This window comes from Pipistrellus hanaki (assembly GCF_964339955.1).
Source record: "Pipistrellus hanaki genome assembly, chromosome: 11".
Classification (NCBI taxonomy): domain Eukaryota; kingdom Metazoa; phylum Chordata; class Mammalia; order Chiroptera; family Vespertilionidae; genus Pipistrellus; species Pipistrellus hanaki.
In genome coordinates, this window is record NC_140513.1 from 55716209 (window position 1) to 55736384 (window position 20176).

The window sequence follows — 20176 nt, forward strand, 5'->3', positions numbered from 1 at the left end:
GATTTGCAATGCAATCTTCAACATTAAGTGGCTATGCAAAATCATTTTGTAATGGATTTTCTATGGAGGATTACTTTTGTCCAAGACAAGTAAGAAAAACCACATGTTTACAACTCCTAAAAGTTAAGTGCTTCAAAGAGAACACCTGTCAAGGTAGGTCACACGAGAAGGCTTGTAAAAAGCATGTTCCCAACACTGGGAGCAGACTTCCTCCTTAGGCAATCAGAAGATAAAAGTTGTTTCATCTTGTCTAATAAGCAACTATATTTATAAACACAATTCCAACTTGATCTTTAAACCAATCAAAATTAAAAAGGGGAAGGGGAGAGAATAATATACACCTTTCCTCAGGAAAAAGGGGAGACTATAGTATAATAAGTAAAACAGAAATTATTTTAGACACATTGCTCCATTTCTTTCATAAAATGTATATCTAGTTTAGGGAAAAATACAATAAAGATTATCTTTTATTTGCACAGATATCCAGAGAGACTGTGTTAAGAGTACTACTCAAAGAAGAAAAGACCAATATGGTACACTTTATTTACTTTTCTGTTCAATTTTCATGAGTGACTGAAATACTAGGTTTTGTCAGTTTAGTCTTTCCTTCATTAAAACTTATAATCGGACACTTTGTTTTTGCCTGGCATAAAAAAACACCACTGGTAATGGAGGGATAAGGACACATATGTAATACCTTAATCAATAAAGAAATTAAAAAAAAAAAAAAAAAAACTACTGATGCAGCCACTATAGATAACAGTATGAAGTTTCTTAAAAAAAATAAAAATAAAAATGGAACTTCCATTTGACCCAGGAATCCCACTTCTAGGAATTATGCCAAGAAATCAGAAACTGCAATCAGAAAGGATATATGCACTCCTGTGTTCTTAGCAGCACAATTCACCATAGTTAAGATTTGGAAACAGCCTAAGTGGCCATTAGCAGATGAGTGGATTAAAAAACTACACAATGGAATACTAAGCTGAGGTTAAAAAGAAGCAACTTTTACCATTTGCAACAGCATGGATAAAGAGCATTATGCTAGGTGAAATAAGCCAGAGAAAGATAAATATCACATGAAGTCACTCATTTGTGGAATATAATGAACAACATAAACTGATGAACAAAAACAGATCCAGAGACGTGGAAGCATCCAACAGACAGTCTAACCACAGAGGGAAGCCACGGTGGGAGGTGATGGGAGGAGAGAGACATGTAAGATATCAAACCACAGAACTTGTATGCATGTATATAAGCATAACCAATGGACACAGATAGTAGGGGGGTGAGGGCATATGCTGGGGGGTGGAAATGGCCTGGGGGAGGTCAATGGGGGGGAAAGGAGACATATGTAATACTTTAAACAATAAAGAATTTAAATTTTAAAAAAGACACTTTAAGGACTAATAGATGTTAACTAAACTTATTGTGGCAATCATTTCACAACATACACATGTATCAAATCACTGTTATAACCTTAACGAATATATGTCAATTATATCTCAATAAAAGTGAAAAAAGGCTACCTCATTTAATTTCTCTTCTATAAAAAACTTTTATAACCCAACTCAATTTTAAAATATACAATTAATTGTAAAGAAAAAGGACATATAACATACATTCTAAGCAACTGTGGGAAATGTTCTTCATATTAATACATTCTGCTTAACGATTTCCATTAATAGGTAATGTATTGTGAGAACTATGTCAATAAAAGGTTAAGGTCAAAGTTAAGCAAACAAACAAGTATTGAAAAGTTATAAAATAGCTCTTAGGTTAAATTAATCTGAAACGATTGACGCAAGAGTGAATTGTCAAAAGGCTGGAAAGAAGAGAACTTTTATTTCCATTTGGTTCTATGTTAATTGCTTCAAAATAGATATGCTAAAAGCACAAAACTTTATTATATATAAAGGTGTATGAAAAAAAAGATTGGACAGCCGAAACTGGTTTGGCTCAATGGATAGAGCATTGGCCCGCGGACTGAAAGGTCCCAGATTTGATTCCGGTCAAGGGCATGTACCTTGGTTGCAGGCACATCCACAGTAGTGGGTGTGCAAGAGGCAGCTGATCAATGATTCTCTCATCGATATTTCTAACTCTCTATCCCTCTCTCTTCCTCTTCGTGAAAAATCAATATATTTTTTTAAAGAAAAAAAGATTGGACAAACATCTGTCTACAACTATCAACTATAACCTCCTAATGTATTTTTGTGTAGCTCTATCATATCCATTATTTCATTTGTTCTACCATGAGCAAGGAAAAGTGTTATGGACTGAAGGTGTCCTTCCAAAATTCATATTTTGAAGTCTTTACCTCTGGGTGATGGTATTTGGAGTTGGGCCTTTGGAAGGTAATTAGGTTTATATGAGGTCATGCAGGTAGGGCTATCAGGAGGGGATTCGTGCCCTTACTTAGAAGAGACGCCAGAGAGCTTGCTCCCTCTCTTGCCCTTCCCATATGAAGACACAGTGAAAAGGCACCTAGCTGTAACCCAAAAAAGAGAGTCCTCACAGGGGAACCAAACCAGCCAGCACCCTGATTTAGACTTCCCAGCTTCAGCAATAAAAGAAATGAACCCTGTTGTTTATGCAACCCAGTCCATGGTGTTTTTTATAGCAGCCAAAGCTGACTAAGACAGCAGGATACACTTTTTTTCTCCCCATTCTATTGATGACGAAACTGAAGTACAAAAAGATAAAGTGATCAGTGGGTAATATTTAGGCAGATTAGAACCAAGTGTTCTATCTTTTAATCCAGTGGTTTCCCCCCCCCCCCATGACAGCTATTAACTTTGAAAAAGTGCAGTTAATTTAAAGCAGTTCTGAACACACTAACAGTTATTTACAACATAGGGAACAAAGCTTTCTATGTGACTGTGAAAGATGTACTGAATATCCCACATCCATAATGGACATCTGAGCAAACCCGTAGTAAAACAAACCTCTCATCTTTAGGTCTGAATGTGTCTGTATCAAATGCTCCTGAACATTTGTTCAACCGATACTACAGTGATCCTGGCTGCTGACCTCACTACTTTGATAGCTTTGCTTATAAAAGCAAGAAAGTTTCTCCTCTGAACTGTCCTAAGCCTCTTAACTTTATTGGCACTGATCAAGAGGACTGACAACCCCATCAGGAACACACCACAATCATCTATTTTATTTGCCTTCAAAGGCAATCTACTCTCTCTTTTCCCAGGAACAAATAACGCTTTCAATAACCTGACAACAGCTCTTTCTTTGGAAGCAAGGTGAAACTGGAATATGGACAATGGAATAGGAGATGGCAATCTTTATTTCTAGACAGTACTTTAATCTGTGACCACAGGGAAGACCCTTCCTCCTTTGGCAAACCCTCTCCATTTGTAAGTATTATGGCAAGTTGGATGAATTTGATGTTACATTACAATTCTATTTAAGCCTCTTGGGTCCTTAAATTACTAAAAGCTATTTTTATGAGCATCCTTTTCTGCTAACAGACTAAGATCTTAAGAATTACCCTTCTCTACCGTTAGCAAAACAGGAAAGGTCCTTATTTCTGTTATATTTTCAACTTACAGACAAAAATCATCCTGGATGCTGGAGATAGTTGGCTTTATATTGAGGTGCCTCTGTTTTTACAAATTCATTTGCTTTGCTATTGTTGTCATCATCATCATCATCATTATTATTATTATTATTATTATTATTATTATTAAATGTTGTCATCATTTGTACCCATCATCCCGTCTGAGAACATAAAATCCCATTAGGAAATGAAATGGCCTTTGGGAATAAGGACCTTGAAATCTTTCCCTAAGACCTTGTTCCACACTTAGGGATGGCTGTAATTTTCTGTTAGCTTCCTCTATTTTAACAGGAGAGCCTTAGTCTTTTATCTCTCATCACCAGTTGTACTTTGAAGGCTGCTACTGACTATTGTGGTCAGGACATGTGATCGGTCAAAATACCCAGTTGTTGCAAGATAGTGTATGTGGTGCCAGATGTATTCTAAAATCGCTCTCTTGTTAAGAACTTTAGGAATGAGAAATCGTCTGAAAACAGACCATTTACAGCTGTACACCTATAAGCATGTTACTGTTCCTTGAACAAAAAGACTGTGCGCGTAAAAGTTGAGCTTCACAACTGGTCATTAATGTGTATTAAAGGTGGTGTGTAGAGAAGGTGAAAAGTTACAAGTGAAAAGGTCTCTCAAGCTATAATGCTACATGAAAGAGAAATTGGGGAGGGGGGGGAGTTTCCTGCAGAATTTCTTCATAATTAACTGTTATTGAAACAGATCCATGAACATCAAAACACCTCATCAGTTAACTGTAAGGTCCTGAAATCACTGACAGAACAACTACGTATTCAGTTACTCATGAAATAACCCACCTGTGCAGACTACAGAAAGCCGGAAAGAATGGAAAAGTATTGTGTATTCTCTCTATATAGGGTGTCCCCCAAAGTATACACACTTTACAACTAATAGCTCACTTGATGTTTCTTTCTTTTCATATTTAACCTATTAAAATTAATAATTATTCTAATTATTCTAAGTATGTATACATTTTGGGGGTCACTGTATAAGGGCAGTGACCCCCAAATCCTAAAAAATATATTACTTGTGTTTATGCTCTGTTTTGGATTATAAAATTTTAAGTATTAAAGTACCTTAAATAGAACAAACTAAAGGTGTCATAAAGGTGCTAATTAATTAAAATGAACTAAAGCATAGGTACACCTAAAAAGATCATCTTGACAAAATATTTAACTGCATTTCTTTATTAACTTTAGACCTTTTTAAAAAATGACTCACTTTAAAATGGTGATAGGACATTTGATTGACACCAATAGTATCTTTGTAGGCTTACACAAATGTCAAGAAGCTTTATTAACTTTAATCATTTGACAATCTCAGAGAATTTCCCCATTAAATGTGAAGCTTAGATTTACTGTCACAGCAGGAGCAAGAGTTCTCCCTCTCCCTCTCCCTCTCCCTCTCCCTCTCCCTCTCCCTCTCTCTCTTTTTTTCCCTCTTCCTCTCCCTTTCCCTCTCCTCCCTCTCTCTCTTTCTCTCCCTCTCCCTCTCTCTTTCTCTTTTTGTTGTTAAGACCTTATTTTCCTGGTACTCTGACTTCCAAAATGACCAAAGGAAAAAAATGTTGATTTAAAACTGTCCAATCATCACCAGGTTCAAAAATGTAACATTTCTCATTATCAGTCTATAACATAAAGACTGTCAATAGCTGCAAGGATATTTCTTTATAAGCCTTCTATCTTACTAATTAGAATAACAGTCCATTTTCCAGACAACATACTTGAAGCTTTTCTTCTCGATCAGGCCATTCAAAGTTCCTTGGCTGTGGGCATACAACAGCAATGTTCAACATTTTTCATGTCGTGACACACATAAACTAATTACTAAAATTCTGTAGCACAGCAAAAATATATACCTTTTGCTGATCTGACAAAAATCGGTAAAATTTTTAAATATATATATGTATTTATTGATTTCAAGAGAGGAAGAAAGAGGGAGAGAGAGAAACAACAATTATCAACCGCCTCCTGCATGCCCCCATAGAGGGATAGAGTTTATAACCTGGGCATCTGCCTTGACTGGTTCATAAGTCGATCCTCAACCACCAAAAACACAGGGTTGGCTAGATTTAATTTTGATTCATTCACACTGGACAGCTTTTGTTGTGTTGGCTGTTGTTTTCTTTTTATTTGACAATAAGGGAAAAGAGGTCAGTGCCCCTGACTATATAGTCCGTTATTGCATATTTTAAAAATTCTTGCAGCATACCCATTGAAAATCACTGGTGTACACATGGATGTATATATGATAATCCACAGAAGTAAAAGAAAACAATAGAAACTTTATTCATACTTATTATTTTTTCCTTTTAAATTTTAAAATTGTTATATATGCTTTCTTGTTCATAATGTTAGTATAGCTATTACTACAATTTCAAAATATACGTTTATTGGAGGTATATATTTTCTAAGAGAGATAAGTTTTTATACTGACTCTATAGACAATTATCAGTTTTAGTTCTACAATTTACCTTTAGTTCTATAACATAGATTTCAAATTCAGGAGTGATATGGGCTAAGTGTGCAAGGCAGTATTACTATAATTTACTTTGAGGCTATCCAATGTTTGTATATTTATAATATTTTATGCTCAAAATTGACACAGAGATTAAAATTTTAATTTTTAAGTTAAACGGAAATGCTATAATATAGTTCCTTGTTAAATATAAGCTTATTTAAAATATTTTATAGTGTGCATAAATGTGAACATAAGAAATGCAAAATACTTTATATATATGACCTGCCCTCCCTCCCTGAAATTTGAAATCATCCTCATTGTGGGCATCCTTTGAGACTCCAATTTTATAGTGTGTGCTGAAATTATATAGTATCAAGAGAAACCAAAATTTTTTATGAACAGCTTAACATCTAAATAGGCTACACTTACATTCACTTTTATTTAAAATGTCAAGTACTAACCAAAAGTTTTAAGTCCCTTTCTTATGAAAATAAACTTAAATAGCAAAAAAAAAAAAAAAAAAAAAAAAAAAGGTGCAGCACATTTAAGAGACTGTTCTCCTGTGAAAACATTAGGAGGTAGATTTTTTTGTTTTGTTTTGTTCTCAGTGTACCCCTTTTTAAAATGTGGTATTTAAAACCAACACATTCCCTATTAGCAATATTAGATTCTTGTCAAGAATGGGATGAATGCTACTGCTTATTGGGCCTAAAAAAACCTACATCCCCATGCACACATCTTATATAAGCCTAACAGTTGCTTTTCTTCATAAATCAATCTATTGTTGTACTTCATAATGAGAAGGCAGATTTACTGCCTTTTATCGCCTTTTCTCACCATCAGAAAGATGCCTATTTGGGTAACAGAACGTTTCTCTTCTTCAAGGGTGTTTGGGATTAGGGAGGCAGGGGCGAGAACCTTTAACATCTGCCCCCTTCAAGTGAATGACACCTCCAGTTCTCACAGCCAGGGTGCTGAGAAGCAAATACTTCTAAGTTGATACAATTCTCTAACTTCAGGAAGCACAACACTTTAAATACATTGAACACGCATCTCAAAAACACACATTTGGAGGTTATACTGTAAAACTGTAGAATTTATCATTTTGAAGGCTAACACTGTCATTCAAATGCCACAAAATCATCACCACCGAACAATAGGAGTTTAGAATAAAGACCTCCAATTCCATCATCTTGAATTTTCTCTAAGCCTGAAAACAAATTTAAAGTACTGGCTGGTAAGACTTTAGTCATCTGTTATATCAATATTGAGCATTAATAACAAAATAGTTTGTAATGTAAGGTTTACATTCTTCTGTTTTTACTTAATTTATTTTTCCCTTAGGGAGAAGTATTTAAGGATTGTGAACTTTAGACTTTAACTTAAAAATAAGAGAAAGACACTTGTCAGTATCTAATTCCTAACCATATGCCTTTTAAAAATACACACACATGCTCACCCACTCACTCTAGTTAGGCTAGACATTCCTAGCAAGTAAGGAGATCTTGATGGATCTAAACAGACATTTCAGTAATCACAGTTCTACTTTTGGAAACACAGCTATCTTTAAACAGGCTTCATGATTCCTACTGGAAAATGTAATCAACCATAAATTAAAACCAAATAGACACCATCCAAAACAAAACAAATAAAGTAGAGCAGGTACTAGGTTCAAGAACTTATATTTCTGAGGAAAACTAAATTATGTCTCCTGTCCATGAATATGGAGTATGGCCTAGTGAGTGCATACTTTTTGTTATTCTGGGCTATCTTTTGTCACTTAAGCAATGCTTTCTGACAGTTTTACAGGCTGTTATCCCAAGGACTTCAGTATTTATGACCTTTATTCACTTGGGCTTTCTTGCTCTTATCCACTGGTTACTAATCACTAAATAGATTTTTTTTTTTTTAATGGGACTGAAATTAGCTCAAAGGATGTCCTTCAACAATGGCAGCTTAGGACAGCACCAGCTAAAGGTCTTCTCCTCGGCCCCTTCCTTGCTCTCCTCACTTTTCCTCCCAGACAAGTTAATGAGGGTTCAGATCCACGCTGTTCAATTAGAGCAACGGCACAGATGATTTACAGCATTCTCAGTGGATGGCTTCGAACCGTTTCAGAATTGATCCTCAGAAACCCATTCGATTTCAATATTTCAAGAGTGATTTAAAAGCCCACACTTGTTTTTAATCTTCATGGAACATGAGCGTTTTCTAGTCATAAAATCATTATATAGGAACAACTCAATTCTATACACCTTGCTCTTCACACACGTGTGTAAGTGTTTCAAATATATACATTATATTTAAAAATTTTTGGAACATTTTCTACATAGCCAAGGTTACTACACTTAAAAGACCATGTGCTGAAAAGCAAGGAGAAAACACAGACCCTTCTTTCTACTAGATCACATTTGACTTAAACACCTCCTAAGAGATTGGTTCTTATCTCATGAACAATGTGAAATGTGTGATCGATCATGCCCTCGTTACCAGCTGGCTGCCAGAAACCTGAAAGTCAAATTAGTCTGGAAAGTGGCATTTTCTCATAAACTAAAAATCTGAAGGAAAACTAGAAATACTGACATTGTTATTCTCATAAGTTTCGTGGTGAACTGGGCAAATTGCACTATTCCCTGAGTGTGTGGGCTAAGCAATGGAGGAGGAGGAAGAGGGGAAGCTAGTTCTGAAAGAGCACTAAGCTGCCACCATCATGCTAGAGACTAGAATTTTCTAACTTTGACTCTTCCCAGGATGAATGGGATTTGTTATGACCAGCTTCTGTTTTCTCTGAAATTATGCTGGAATGAAAACATTTAAAAAAGAAATGTAGTGCAAAACAAAGTTTCTTACGCCTTTAGATATTTCCATGTCTGGATAAAAACAATTATGTTCTGCCCCATGAGAAAAACAAATTTATCATTTCGTATTTACATGAAATTACTTTGTATATGTATACATAACTAACTATTTGGACATCAAGTGATTGCATTTAATTTATAGAGACCCATATGATAAATGTTCCTGGAATATAGTTCCAAGAGACTTTATTCTTGCTAATGAATGTGCATGCTGTGATATTCCAAATATAAGACTACATAACTCTCATATTTCTCTAGGGAAAAAATGATAGACCTTATTGCCCTGTGTAAAATTCACCTAATTTTGAATGAATGCTGTTATTTAAATTATCTTGGTTTATATTTGTCATATGTATTAATCTATAAGCCAAATTCTATTAAAACAGGCAATAGTATAAATATTAAATAAGTTAAAATTTAAATACATGTAAGAATTTACATACTAGTAATATTTTTTTAGAAAATAAGATAGTCTCTCAAGGAAACAACATTTCCTTGTGTAATTAAGTGATAACTAATTTTTATCACATACTCTAGTGATTAGATGACAGGGGGTGTGGGTTTTTTTTGTTTGTTTGTTTGTTTTTGGAAGTTAAATTTTACACTGTGCTATATTTGCACATGTGAATGGGAAAAGAAAAAACATTTTGGTTATATGGCTTTTCAAAATATAAGCTATATAATTATGGCAAAATGGAACAGTATGATTCAAAGATTCATTTCAGATCAGTTAGATATTTAGAAGTCTAATCCTTAGAGTTTCTTAGAAAATAAAAGGTAGTGTAAATACAAGTCATGAATAGAAAAAAAACCTCCAATTTCTTTAATATGCATTTCAATAATCCCTAGGTAGATAAAATCCATCTAAATACTTAGAAGTCAGAAGAAAAAGTTATTTTTTTCCTACTTTACATGAGTCTTGTAGGGGGGAGGGTGCACTAGGACTCATTATAAAATGAAATATTAAAAACCATACCTCCTCTTTTAAAAGATTTTTTCTAATTTTTTAATGATAGGTTAAAGCATGTTATACGAACATCAGTGATCTAACATGGATAAAGTTTTCCTGAATTCTTCTAGGTCTTTTCCTGAAACCCTCTGTGGCTTTTTTTCACTCATCTCATCACTCTCACCTTCCCACCTTTCACTACCTTATGTTAACATCCTAGAAGCCATCTTTCCTACGAGGGTCCTGTTTACGGCAAATAAACTTTACATTCTCCTGGCCTTTGAAAATCAGAAACACAGCAAGCAAAGAAGTCCTCCTCACCTTATTTAAAAGAAAACAGAGCAGCCCCTCGGGAAAACAGAAGTGCCCCAAAGTTCACGTTTGTCGGCAGGGAGTTGAGAGCTGTTAAGAAGGATCCTCTTGAAAAGAAAGAAGTCTCCTTAGGCACCCACATGTATATTTAGATTAGACTGGCAGTTTAAATGACAGCAAACACATGGTCATGACTTCCCAATTGCTCATTCATCCAATACACACACACACACACACACACACACACACACACACACACACACACACACACAGGCTAATCAGAAGCAAACACACCCCCCCAAACTGTTTCAGAAACTAGCTTCTTCCATCTGATATGACCATATGTGTGCTAAGCATACATTCTGTTACCAAGATCAGATGTCAAATACTTAGCTGTCTCTTTAGGATTCTCAGATCACATTGCTTCAGTATTCCAGGACATTTCCCTAAAGCCAGACTCATCCCTTAAATGTCAGTTGAGTCAACTCCCTGCTCCAGCCTACAGAGTTTTACAAAGCACCTAGTTAAGAAATGACCATATAAAGCCTCCAGGATCAGTTTGTTTTAAGAGTATTCTAACTCTGAGACCTGCCCATCCCATCAGGAATAGCGCACCTCTTCCATGAACAGGGTCAAGTCACCACTGAGGATCACGTTGCCCTGTGCAAATAAAGAGCGGCCGAATTAGAAGACAGAGATACCAAGCATGAATGTTAACCTATTTATTACTGGGGGCTCCAGTAACATTTTAGTAAACATAATATGTATATATTAAGATGTGTTAGTGAGATGCAGAAAGCCAAATGTTCTACGGTAGAAGGACAGGTTATAAAAAAAATATATGGCAAAAAAGATTTAAAAATATATTTTACTTTTGACATGAATTTTGTACTCAAACCTAAATATAAAATACTTTGAAAACTCAATATGAGAGTAAAGGTGGAAATAATGGAACAACAAAATTATTCGGACTCAGGTTCTGGAAATACCAGGCCTAGTTTGAATCCTGATTCTAGTTCTGTGACCTTAGCCAAGTAACATCATGTCTCCTTTCTTTACTTCTCAAGTGGGAAAATGCTGATGACACCTCAGCATACCAGCAGACAGCAGCTGCGGACCAAACCAGAGACAGGTGGACCTGCATTACCGCCATTTGTCCACCAACCAGATCTGAAATATCATGGCTGGCATGTACACATAAGGAACTATCTGGCTTTGAAATTGGGACGCAAAAGAACTGTTGGCTCAGAAAGGAACTCACTACAGACTGATACATTTGCATAACCATTATGGCTTGTTGCAGTTTAGGTTCTTACAAGGGTATTTCTTGGATCACATGATCTCACATATCTAGAGGAAATAATGAACAACAAACAGACCCAGAGAAAGAGAACCAGCGATCAGACTCTCAAACCTCAGAGGGAAAGTAAGGGGGGATGGGGGTAAGGGGAAGAGATCAACCAAAGGACTTGTGTGCATACATATGGGCCTAGCCAGTGGCCATGGACAACGGGGGGGGGGGGGGGGGGGAGACACGACATATCTAGGGAGGGGTTTGGGATGGGAATGGGGGAATAAGAACAATTATGTGAGACCATAATCAATAAAATAAAAAAAGAAATTAATACCAGTGATAACTCATATAGTTACTATGGAAATATAGATAATGTGAGTAAAGCATGTAGGACAGAGCATGGAATAAATGATAACTAAATAGCTACCATTATCATCAATAAGAAAACTGTGAAAATCTGAAGTAAGAAGAGTCAGGTCTGAGACCATTTGGCTTGTTTATCCTCTCCCTCTATGATTGTCTTCCCTAAAATAGATTTGACACTTCAAAAAATAAGGCTGATTCAAAATTTATTTTCGCTCAAACTAATCTTAAAGGAGGAAGCTGACAAAATGCCTTGTTTTAATACCAGATAGATGCATAAGACATTCTACAAAGGACTTCTTGCAAAAAGAATAAATAAAGAAAAGAATGAAAAAGTGGTAATCTAAGTATAAATCGCCTGGTCAAGTACTAATTAAAATTCACAGGAAAAAAAAGAAAGCGAAACTCACTCACTGAGACTCAGAAGCCTTTCCTCCTAAAAAAAATGTGGGCCCCAAGAGTTTCAAGAAAAAGATCCATTTAAAGAACACAGTAATACCATTATACTGTTCTTGATATTTCATCTCAATGTTACAGACATATATACTTCTGTCATATGTTAACTTGTCTTAGAAGTAAAAAAGACAAAAACCAGATGGATTCTGATGGCTTAATGGCAGAAGTATTTGTCCTGTGGTTTATGATACTTTATAAAAGTATTACAAAGGGACACGGAAGTGGGGTAAAACCTCAAACTTAATTGAAACTTCTTTATGTTGTCTGACAAATTAAGATTGTAAGTAGCCTTTATTATGTAACATCTGTGCATGTGGTATCATCAATGTCAAGTTATTTCCCTTTTTTCTTTAAAAACCACAATTACGACATGCAGTTCCTGCACTCCTTGTAAGAGGCTTTGTTGTACAGTAAGTCCTCACTTAATATGGTCAATAGGTTCTGCAACCTATGTATAATGAAACCAATGTTACTATAGGCTAATTGATATAAACAAGAGTTAAGTTCTTATAGCATCTCATCAACATTTTAACAAAATAATGTTGAACAGAAGGACCTTATTGGAGGACCTGCTATGTATCCTAAAGTGAGCAAATTTGATATACTTAAGAAAAAAAATGACTATTTCTGATGTCAATGCTACCCAAAAACTTGTTTTAATGTTTGCTTCCACCTCTCATTAAAATTTAATATAACCTAACACAATTATCATCAATCAGATGCAGGTGTTTGATAATTATGTTAGTATCAACATTACAGGCAAATTAAGATTTTTCTTCCCATGTGATGGAGCTCTGATAAATATCAATTCCTTGGGTTTACTAAATCCTGAAGATCAAAAGGCCCTGCATATGGCACTAATAAATCAAAGAGAGTCATCAAATCTCTAGTCTGTTTTCTTTGGCTAAGACTGCAAAGTTTTACTCACAGAGCCTTATTTACTCCTAAAAATTCTCTGCCAAACCAAATTTAGCTCACCAAGAGGACAGAAAGTATAGCACTCCCCAGCTGCACCCTCCTGGGGCTTTTGAAGTTCAGAGATACTATTGTGTGGTGGTCTAGAATATTTGGTCTTTTCCTCTCCATTGCTTTTTCAGATCTCATTATCAACTAAAAATTCAGCCGGAAAGTGAAAAGTAATCTCTAGATTCAGAGTGGAAAGTTACAAAATACATTTATCTCTTAGTGAAACCTATCACTCTGAAAGGTACTAAATAAAAACCTCTAAGTTATTCACAAATACACAACAGAAATATTTTTTTTTTAAATCTCACAAAAATTTTCCTCATACTACTTAAAGATTCATAAGATTTCCTGATTGATGGTGGGAATTGTATTCAGATATTTATAGTCTAAATAATAACTTTCTGGTAAAATGACCTAAACTTTGTGGGATGGCAATGTCATTTGAAAGACAAGGGCTTGGAAAAGATAATATAAGCAGATGAAAGCCCAGGAAAAAGTCCACTATCTTTCAGTTGGTTTCCCTAAAGAGGATATTCTGATGGTTTAACCATTCTGTTCTCTGGTATTTCCAATCTTGAAAGAAATGTTCAAGTGAATGCTGGGATGATGTGTTTTACTTTTTTCTTTATAAAAACCACTGGAGGCCCTGTGCATGAAAATTCATGCACTAGAGGGGGGGGGGTCCCTCAGACCAGCCTGTCCCCTCTCACAGTCCAGGAGCCCCCAGGGGCAGGAGGTGACCCATTGATCAGGGGAAGGCAATGCCCCTATCACACTGCTACTGCTGCCACTGCCGGCAGTGCAAGCCTTCGCAGGCCCTGGTTACCTGAGCCTTGGGTGGCCTGGGTGAATGGGCAGCTGACATCTGTGGCTTGCCTGCGCCTCGGGCCGGCCCTGGGCAGCTGGGGGGCTGAGAGTGGGTCCAGCCTCACAGCACCCCTGCCATCCCCCCTGCATGGGGGAGGGGGGCTGAAAGGACTGGGGGACTCCAACAGGGCTGAGGGGACTGGGCACCCCTATCTTGTGACTATGGGCAACGTCATCTTTGTAATGGTGTGATGGTCAATTTGCATATTCCTTCTTTATTAGATAGGATTCTTACTTTTCAAAAATGTTTACATAATTATATTGGAAATATATAAAAACAAAAATAACAAAATATATTTTCTTGGCTCAATTGAGACCTCCTAAAGCAGAAAGAAATACTCACCTTTTATTTCCAAAAGGCATTCAGATAGGTTTAATAATTTGCCCTAATAAGAAAAAGCTCACCTAAGAATTTTTGCTCAATAGTCAATTTCTCAACCGTGGCACTGCTGACATTTTGGGCTGGAAAATTATTTGTTGAGGGCTTTCCTGTGCATTGTAGGTTGTTCAGCAGCATTCCTGGCATTTACTCATTAGATGCTAATAGTAGCACCCCACACACATAAACATGCCCAAGTCATGACAATTACAAATGTCCAGACATTGCCAAATATCCCAGGGGGCCGAGGGAGGCGGGAGAGAGGACAGATTGAAGACCACTAATTTAGGCTACTATTTTCTTTAAAAGTCACTCATAGGAGTTTCGTATAATCAGGTACCATTAATTGGTACAACATCCATTTGAATAAACTTCTAATTCTGAGACCACCATGAAATGACATTTTGATCTGTCAAGATACATTTTGATGTTCCCTCTCTGGTATTAATGAAAAGATGGATTTTGGAGGAAACCAGAATTTCTTCCTTCTGATATATTTGTATCCAATCTCTCCCTTTAGTGATCTGGCCTGTCACTCCACTATAGTTCTGGTAGGATACCGCTGCTGCCCTTAGGTTGAAACCAAATTCCCACTTCCAGTTGGCACTGCCATTTCTGTATTCCATACAGAGAACAAGTGCAGATGCATGCCATTTGGTGAACAGGGTCCAAAAAGCACCACATGAAGACATACTTCACATAATATTATAAAAAACAAGAAGGTTGGCAGTTAGAATAAGAGTGGGGAGATGGGTTATTCAAATAACTCTCTGGTCAGTAGTCCCATGACTACTCCCTCGGAAGCCAGTAAGTTTTCTTACAAGTTGGCCTCTGCACTTGGTGCGGTTTTCTTCTTCTTAGCTATTGCTTTGCTAAAGAAGGAGCTGGTCTGGTTCCTGTCATCAAGATTTGTTTAGAAGCCCAATCACTAGAGTAATGAACCTTGCAGAAGTGGACAGAGCCTATTAATAGAAGCTTCCAGCTGCCACAGGCATCACTGGAGGTGACAGACCCCATTCCATGGATGCCCCAAAGCTCTATCTAAAAATGTGCTCTAAGGAGACGGCTAAGGGGATATATAACCTCACCAAATATTCCAGACCTCAGAGAAATCCCAGTAAGCAATGCCAACTGCTTTTTATGGCTGTTAACATTGGCCACTCTCCTCCTCAGGTAACAGCCACAACATTTTCTGGACACATATGAAATTCCAAACGGTGCTGAACTGAATCTAGATAATTATTTCATGCCAACAAGTATTGTTTTATCCTGATAGCCATTACTCTCCAACATACAAATTCTGCTTCTAATGGTCTTAATACATTAAGATGTTTCTTACATGCTCTTTATCACTGACAATTCTACTATTCTATTTTCTTTTGCTTTGTGTCTGAGTTATATAAATATAATTTGTTAGCCACCTCCCCCTACAATCCCACTAGATAAAGATGAGGTTGAGGAGATAAAGTACAATTACTTTAGACTCTCTATGTAGGAATTGGCAACCTTTTACTGTAAAGGGCCCAATGGTAAGCTTTAGACTTCATAAGCTATACAGTCTCTGTCATAGCTATGGCCCTTTAGTGTGAAAGCAGCCACAGACAATATGTAAAATGGTCATGGCTGTGCTTCAATAAAACTTTATATACAAAAGCTAGCAGAGCACTGGATTTGGTCCAAGGTCTATAGTTTGCTGATCCAACTCTATTGGTACTTGGTACAATGTCATGCTTATAATGGGTTAAGCTGAATTTCTCTCATCTAATTTACTACATTATTTCTCTCGGCCTATATTTATATGTGCAACATACTTTAATTTTTTTGCAAAAAAAAAATGCTTAATGACCTCACTCACTAGCTATGTGGTTTTCAGTTCCTTTAAGACATCTGTCCTATGGCAACTAAACAGTTTTATCCCATGAAAGAGTAATGTTCTGACCTTGTTGTCCAAGTTTCTCAGAGTTACTGTGGAAGACATAACTGTGATATATTAGCCTGAAAGCTGAGTTTCCATGCCAATTATATTTGTGAATGTGTACAAATAAAGTCTCATCAATAAAATAAATTACTCTTTATCAGATAAACAGCTAGTTCCTCTAATATAGCAACATCCTGGAAAAGGCAGTTGGAAAAAGTTATAAACTTAGAATTCCAAAGCCACTGCAAACCCCACAGGAAGGCTATCCAAAGGTCATTCATTCAGGACGAGCCAATTCATTAACTGTTTCAGAAGTTCAAGTATTAAAACAGGTAAATTTTACATAGATGTATAAACATACAATAGTATTACATTTTTTGGAAATAAGCACACATGACCATGTATATATTTAATGTACATAAGCATGACTAAAACAACAAAAATAACAAAATAGAAAACCCAATAGTAAATTAGGCAAAAGATTCAACAGACATAATAACCTACCTTGTTTTTTGTACTAAGGATACCTAAATGATAGACCAAATCAGAGAAAAATAACCCATCTCCTAGAACTTCTATCAAAATTATCTAAACTCTCTCAAGATGCTCAGAGTTAAGGAGAAACAGAAATATTACACCAAAAACAATGTCAGGGATTGAATAATGATAAAGGATCTAAAGGCAGTATTTAATCAATAACACTGCCTTTACATTATGTAAAACTAGCATTATTCACAATAGCCCAAACTGAAAGCAATCCAAATCTCCATCAACTGATGAAAAGATAAGCAAAATGTGGTATATCCACACAATGAAGTATTATTTAGCCATAAAAAGAAATGAAGTCCTGGTACATAATACAATATAAAACAGATGAGCCTTGAAAATATCATGCTAAGCGAAAAAAGCCTATCAAAAAAGACCTTGCATTTTGTGATTTTATTCATTTGAATTGTCTAGGATAGGCAAATCTGTAGAGATAGAAAGTAGCTTAGTGGATGACTGGGCTAGAGAAGATAAGGAAATTGAAAGATAATAACTATTAGTAAATAGTATGAGGTTTATTTTAAAGGCACTAAAATTGATTGTGGTTGCACAACAGTGAATATACTAAAAAACACTGAATTACACACTTTAAATGAGTGAACTATAGGTGTGTGAATTGTATTTCAATAAAGTTGTTTTTAGAAAACTATAGTGAATATATACTGACAATTGCTCATTCAATGTTTCTTCCTTTTCTTACTCCATCCATAAAGCAATTTGATTCAATACCTATATTTTTAAAGATCAAAATGTAATTAAGGCCTGTATGCTTTGGGACATTTAGACCATCAAATTATTATGGAAGTTACTAAAATGGAAATGTTATGGAAATCAATCAAGAGAATTTAATAATGAATTTGATAGTAACCTTTTCAATGAACTACAGATAAAATGTAAAACATTATCCAAATGAAATAGTAGTAGATTTGATAGAGTTACATTAAGAATCATATAAATTAGCCGAAGCTGGTTTGGCTCAGTGGTAGAGCGTCGGTCTGCGGACTGAAGGGTCCCAGGTTCGATTCCAGTCAAGGGCATGTACACTGGTTGCAGGCACATCCCCGGTAGGGGGTGTACAAGAGGCAGCTGGTCGATGTTTCTCTCTCATCGACGTTTCTAGCTCTCTGTCTCTCTCCTTTCCTCTCTTTAATATTTAATAAAATATATTTAAAAAAAAGAATCATATAAATTAGTAAAATATAATTTGCAGGTAAAAAGTGGTAGGTTTAAAGAGAACTGAAAAGGAGGACATTAATTTTTCTCCAAGGTTATAACTATAAATGGGGCTTCCAAAATAACTTAATACCTTGTTACAAAGACTAAGATCAGCAAACTGAAAAAGAAAAAGTAATAGTGGAGTAAAATGCAAGTGGAGCCAAAACCGGTTTGGCTCAGTGGATAGAGTGTTGGCCTGCGGACTGAAGGCAGCTGATCGATGTTTCTCTCTCATAGATGTTTCTAACTCTCTATCCCTCTCTTCCTCTCTGTAAAAAAAAATCAATAAAATATATTTTTTAAAAATGCAAGTAGAGATATAAGTATGCACATATCAGATCAAAATACTGATCGCCAATCATAAATCAATTCCTTTGTGTAAAACATATCAGCAAATTTTGTACATACAAAAGTGTACCTTTTATTGGCTTGTTCTTACATGTCTACTATGTGTCTGGAAATATGGTAGGACCCTGGGGAAATAGTTCTGAGCAACCTAGATATGATCCCTGACTTTACAGTTTAGCTTATGGTTTAATATTTTGCTTCAATAATTCACTTTTACAAAGAACTCTAGCAAACTTGCTGCTATTCAAATATTTAAAATCAGAGTTAGAAGTACGAATTAGCAGTTGAAGAAGTAATTTCCTTCCTATATTAGTGAGACAGATTTGATATTTCATAGACAAAAATCTAGGTGTATCGTTCAACTAATTGTTATATAAGTACACCCCCAAGTAACTACCACCAGGTCAAGATATTGATTAGTTCCCCTGATAATGACTTTGGACAATGGTTTGCTAAGCACTGATACTGAATTGCTTCCCTGATCCTAGGGAATTGGGTAGAAGATTTTGTAAGAGACAAACCAATTGATACTGGTTAATCATTTTGTAGGAAAAAAATCACATCTAGATGATTAATTGTCTTTGCATGGAAAATACTAACACATTTCTAAGAAAGAGAAAAGTAGTGGGGAAAGAAAAGGAAGTAGATATGACCAATGTAAGTGATAAACAAGAGACTGACTTTATGTGGAAAGGATTGTATAGATTCTCCCCATATTTATTTTGCAGGGAAGTGGATAGTTTTGAGAGAATTGTTACTATAAAGCATGGGACCAAGAACATCAGACTAGATCAAAGGAGCAGCATAAACTGAGCCTCAGAGGACCAAAGAGAGGCCTAAAACACATGGAATAATTGTTCCATCCCATCTATCCATCCATCCATTTATTTATTTAACATTTCATGGGAAAATATGCCAGCCTATAAAAAAGATCCTATGTTTATGCCCCTGATCCACTTTCCATATCCACCTCTTTTAAATATAATCATAAGCATTATTTCTATAAGCTACAATATTTTTCCTAAAACAAGGCAGGGTGAAAATATAAAATTCTTTATCACTATCAAATGTAGACTTCTAACTTTGAAGTTAATCAAAGGAAGATAAGTGATAGGTGTCTAACAACTAGAAATTATGCAAGTTTGTAAAAGTGAAGATTTTAGTATATATTTATTCTTTTGTTTCTCCCATTTCCAAGGCTAAATATTCATATTGCTCACTGTAACACTGTCGTTGATGGTAGTATTATAATATCTTCAGTGGACTTATTACAAAGAGTCCCCCTCATTTTGTTTTTTTGCTTTGTTAATCCTCACCTGAGGATATTTTTTCCATTAATTTTTTTAAAATTTCTTTATTAAGGTATTTCATGTGTGTCCTTATCCCCCCATTGATTTTTTTAAAGTGTAAAAGAGAGAGAGAGAGAGAGAGAGAGAGAGAGAGAGAGAGAGAGAGAGAGAGAGAATCGATCAGTATGCAAAAGACACATTGATTGGTTGCCTTCTGTACATGCCCCGACCAGGGCCAGTGACTGAACCTGCAAACAAAGTATGTGCCCTTGACTGGAAATTGAACCCGTGACCCTTCAGTGCTCAGGCCAACACTCTAACCACTTAGCCGTGCCAGCCAAGGCTCCCCCTCACTTTTAAAATGATTCAATGA

General features: G+C 35.9%; 1 protein-coding gene across 4 annotated transcripts in view; it reads right to left on the reverse strand.

Annotated features, from left to right (window-relative positions):
• Positions 1-20176, reverse strand: part of MLLT3 (MLLT3 super elongation complex subunit) — a 254769-nt gene that overhangs the window by 24966 nt on the left and 209627 nt on the right. The window contains exon 1 of one of the 4 annotated variants that reach the window (XM_084898100.1): positions 10172-10493. The exons of the other annotated variants lie outside the window; for them this stretch is intronic. The gene's annotated coding sequence lies outside the window, so the exon portion shown is untranslated. Of the gene's footprint in view, positions 1-10171; positions 10494-20176 lie in introns of those variants that run through there. 4 annotated transcript variants of the gene reach the window in all.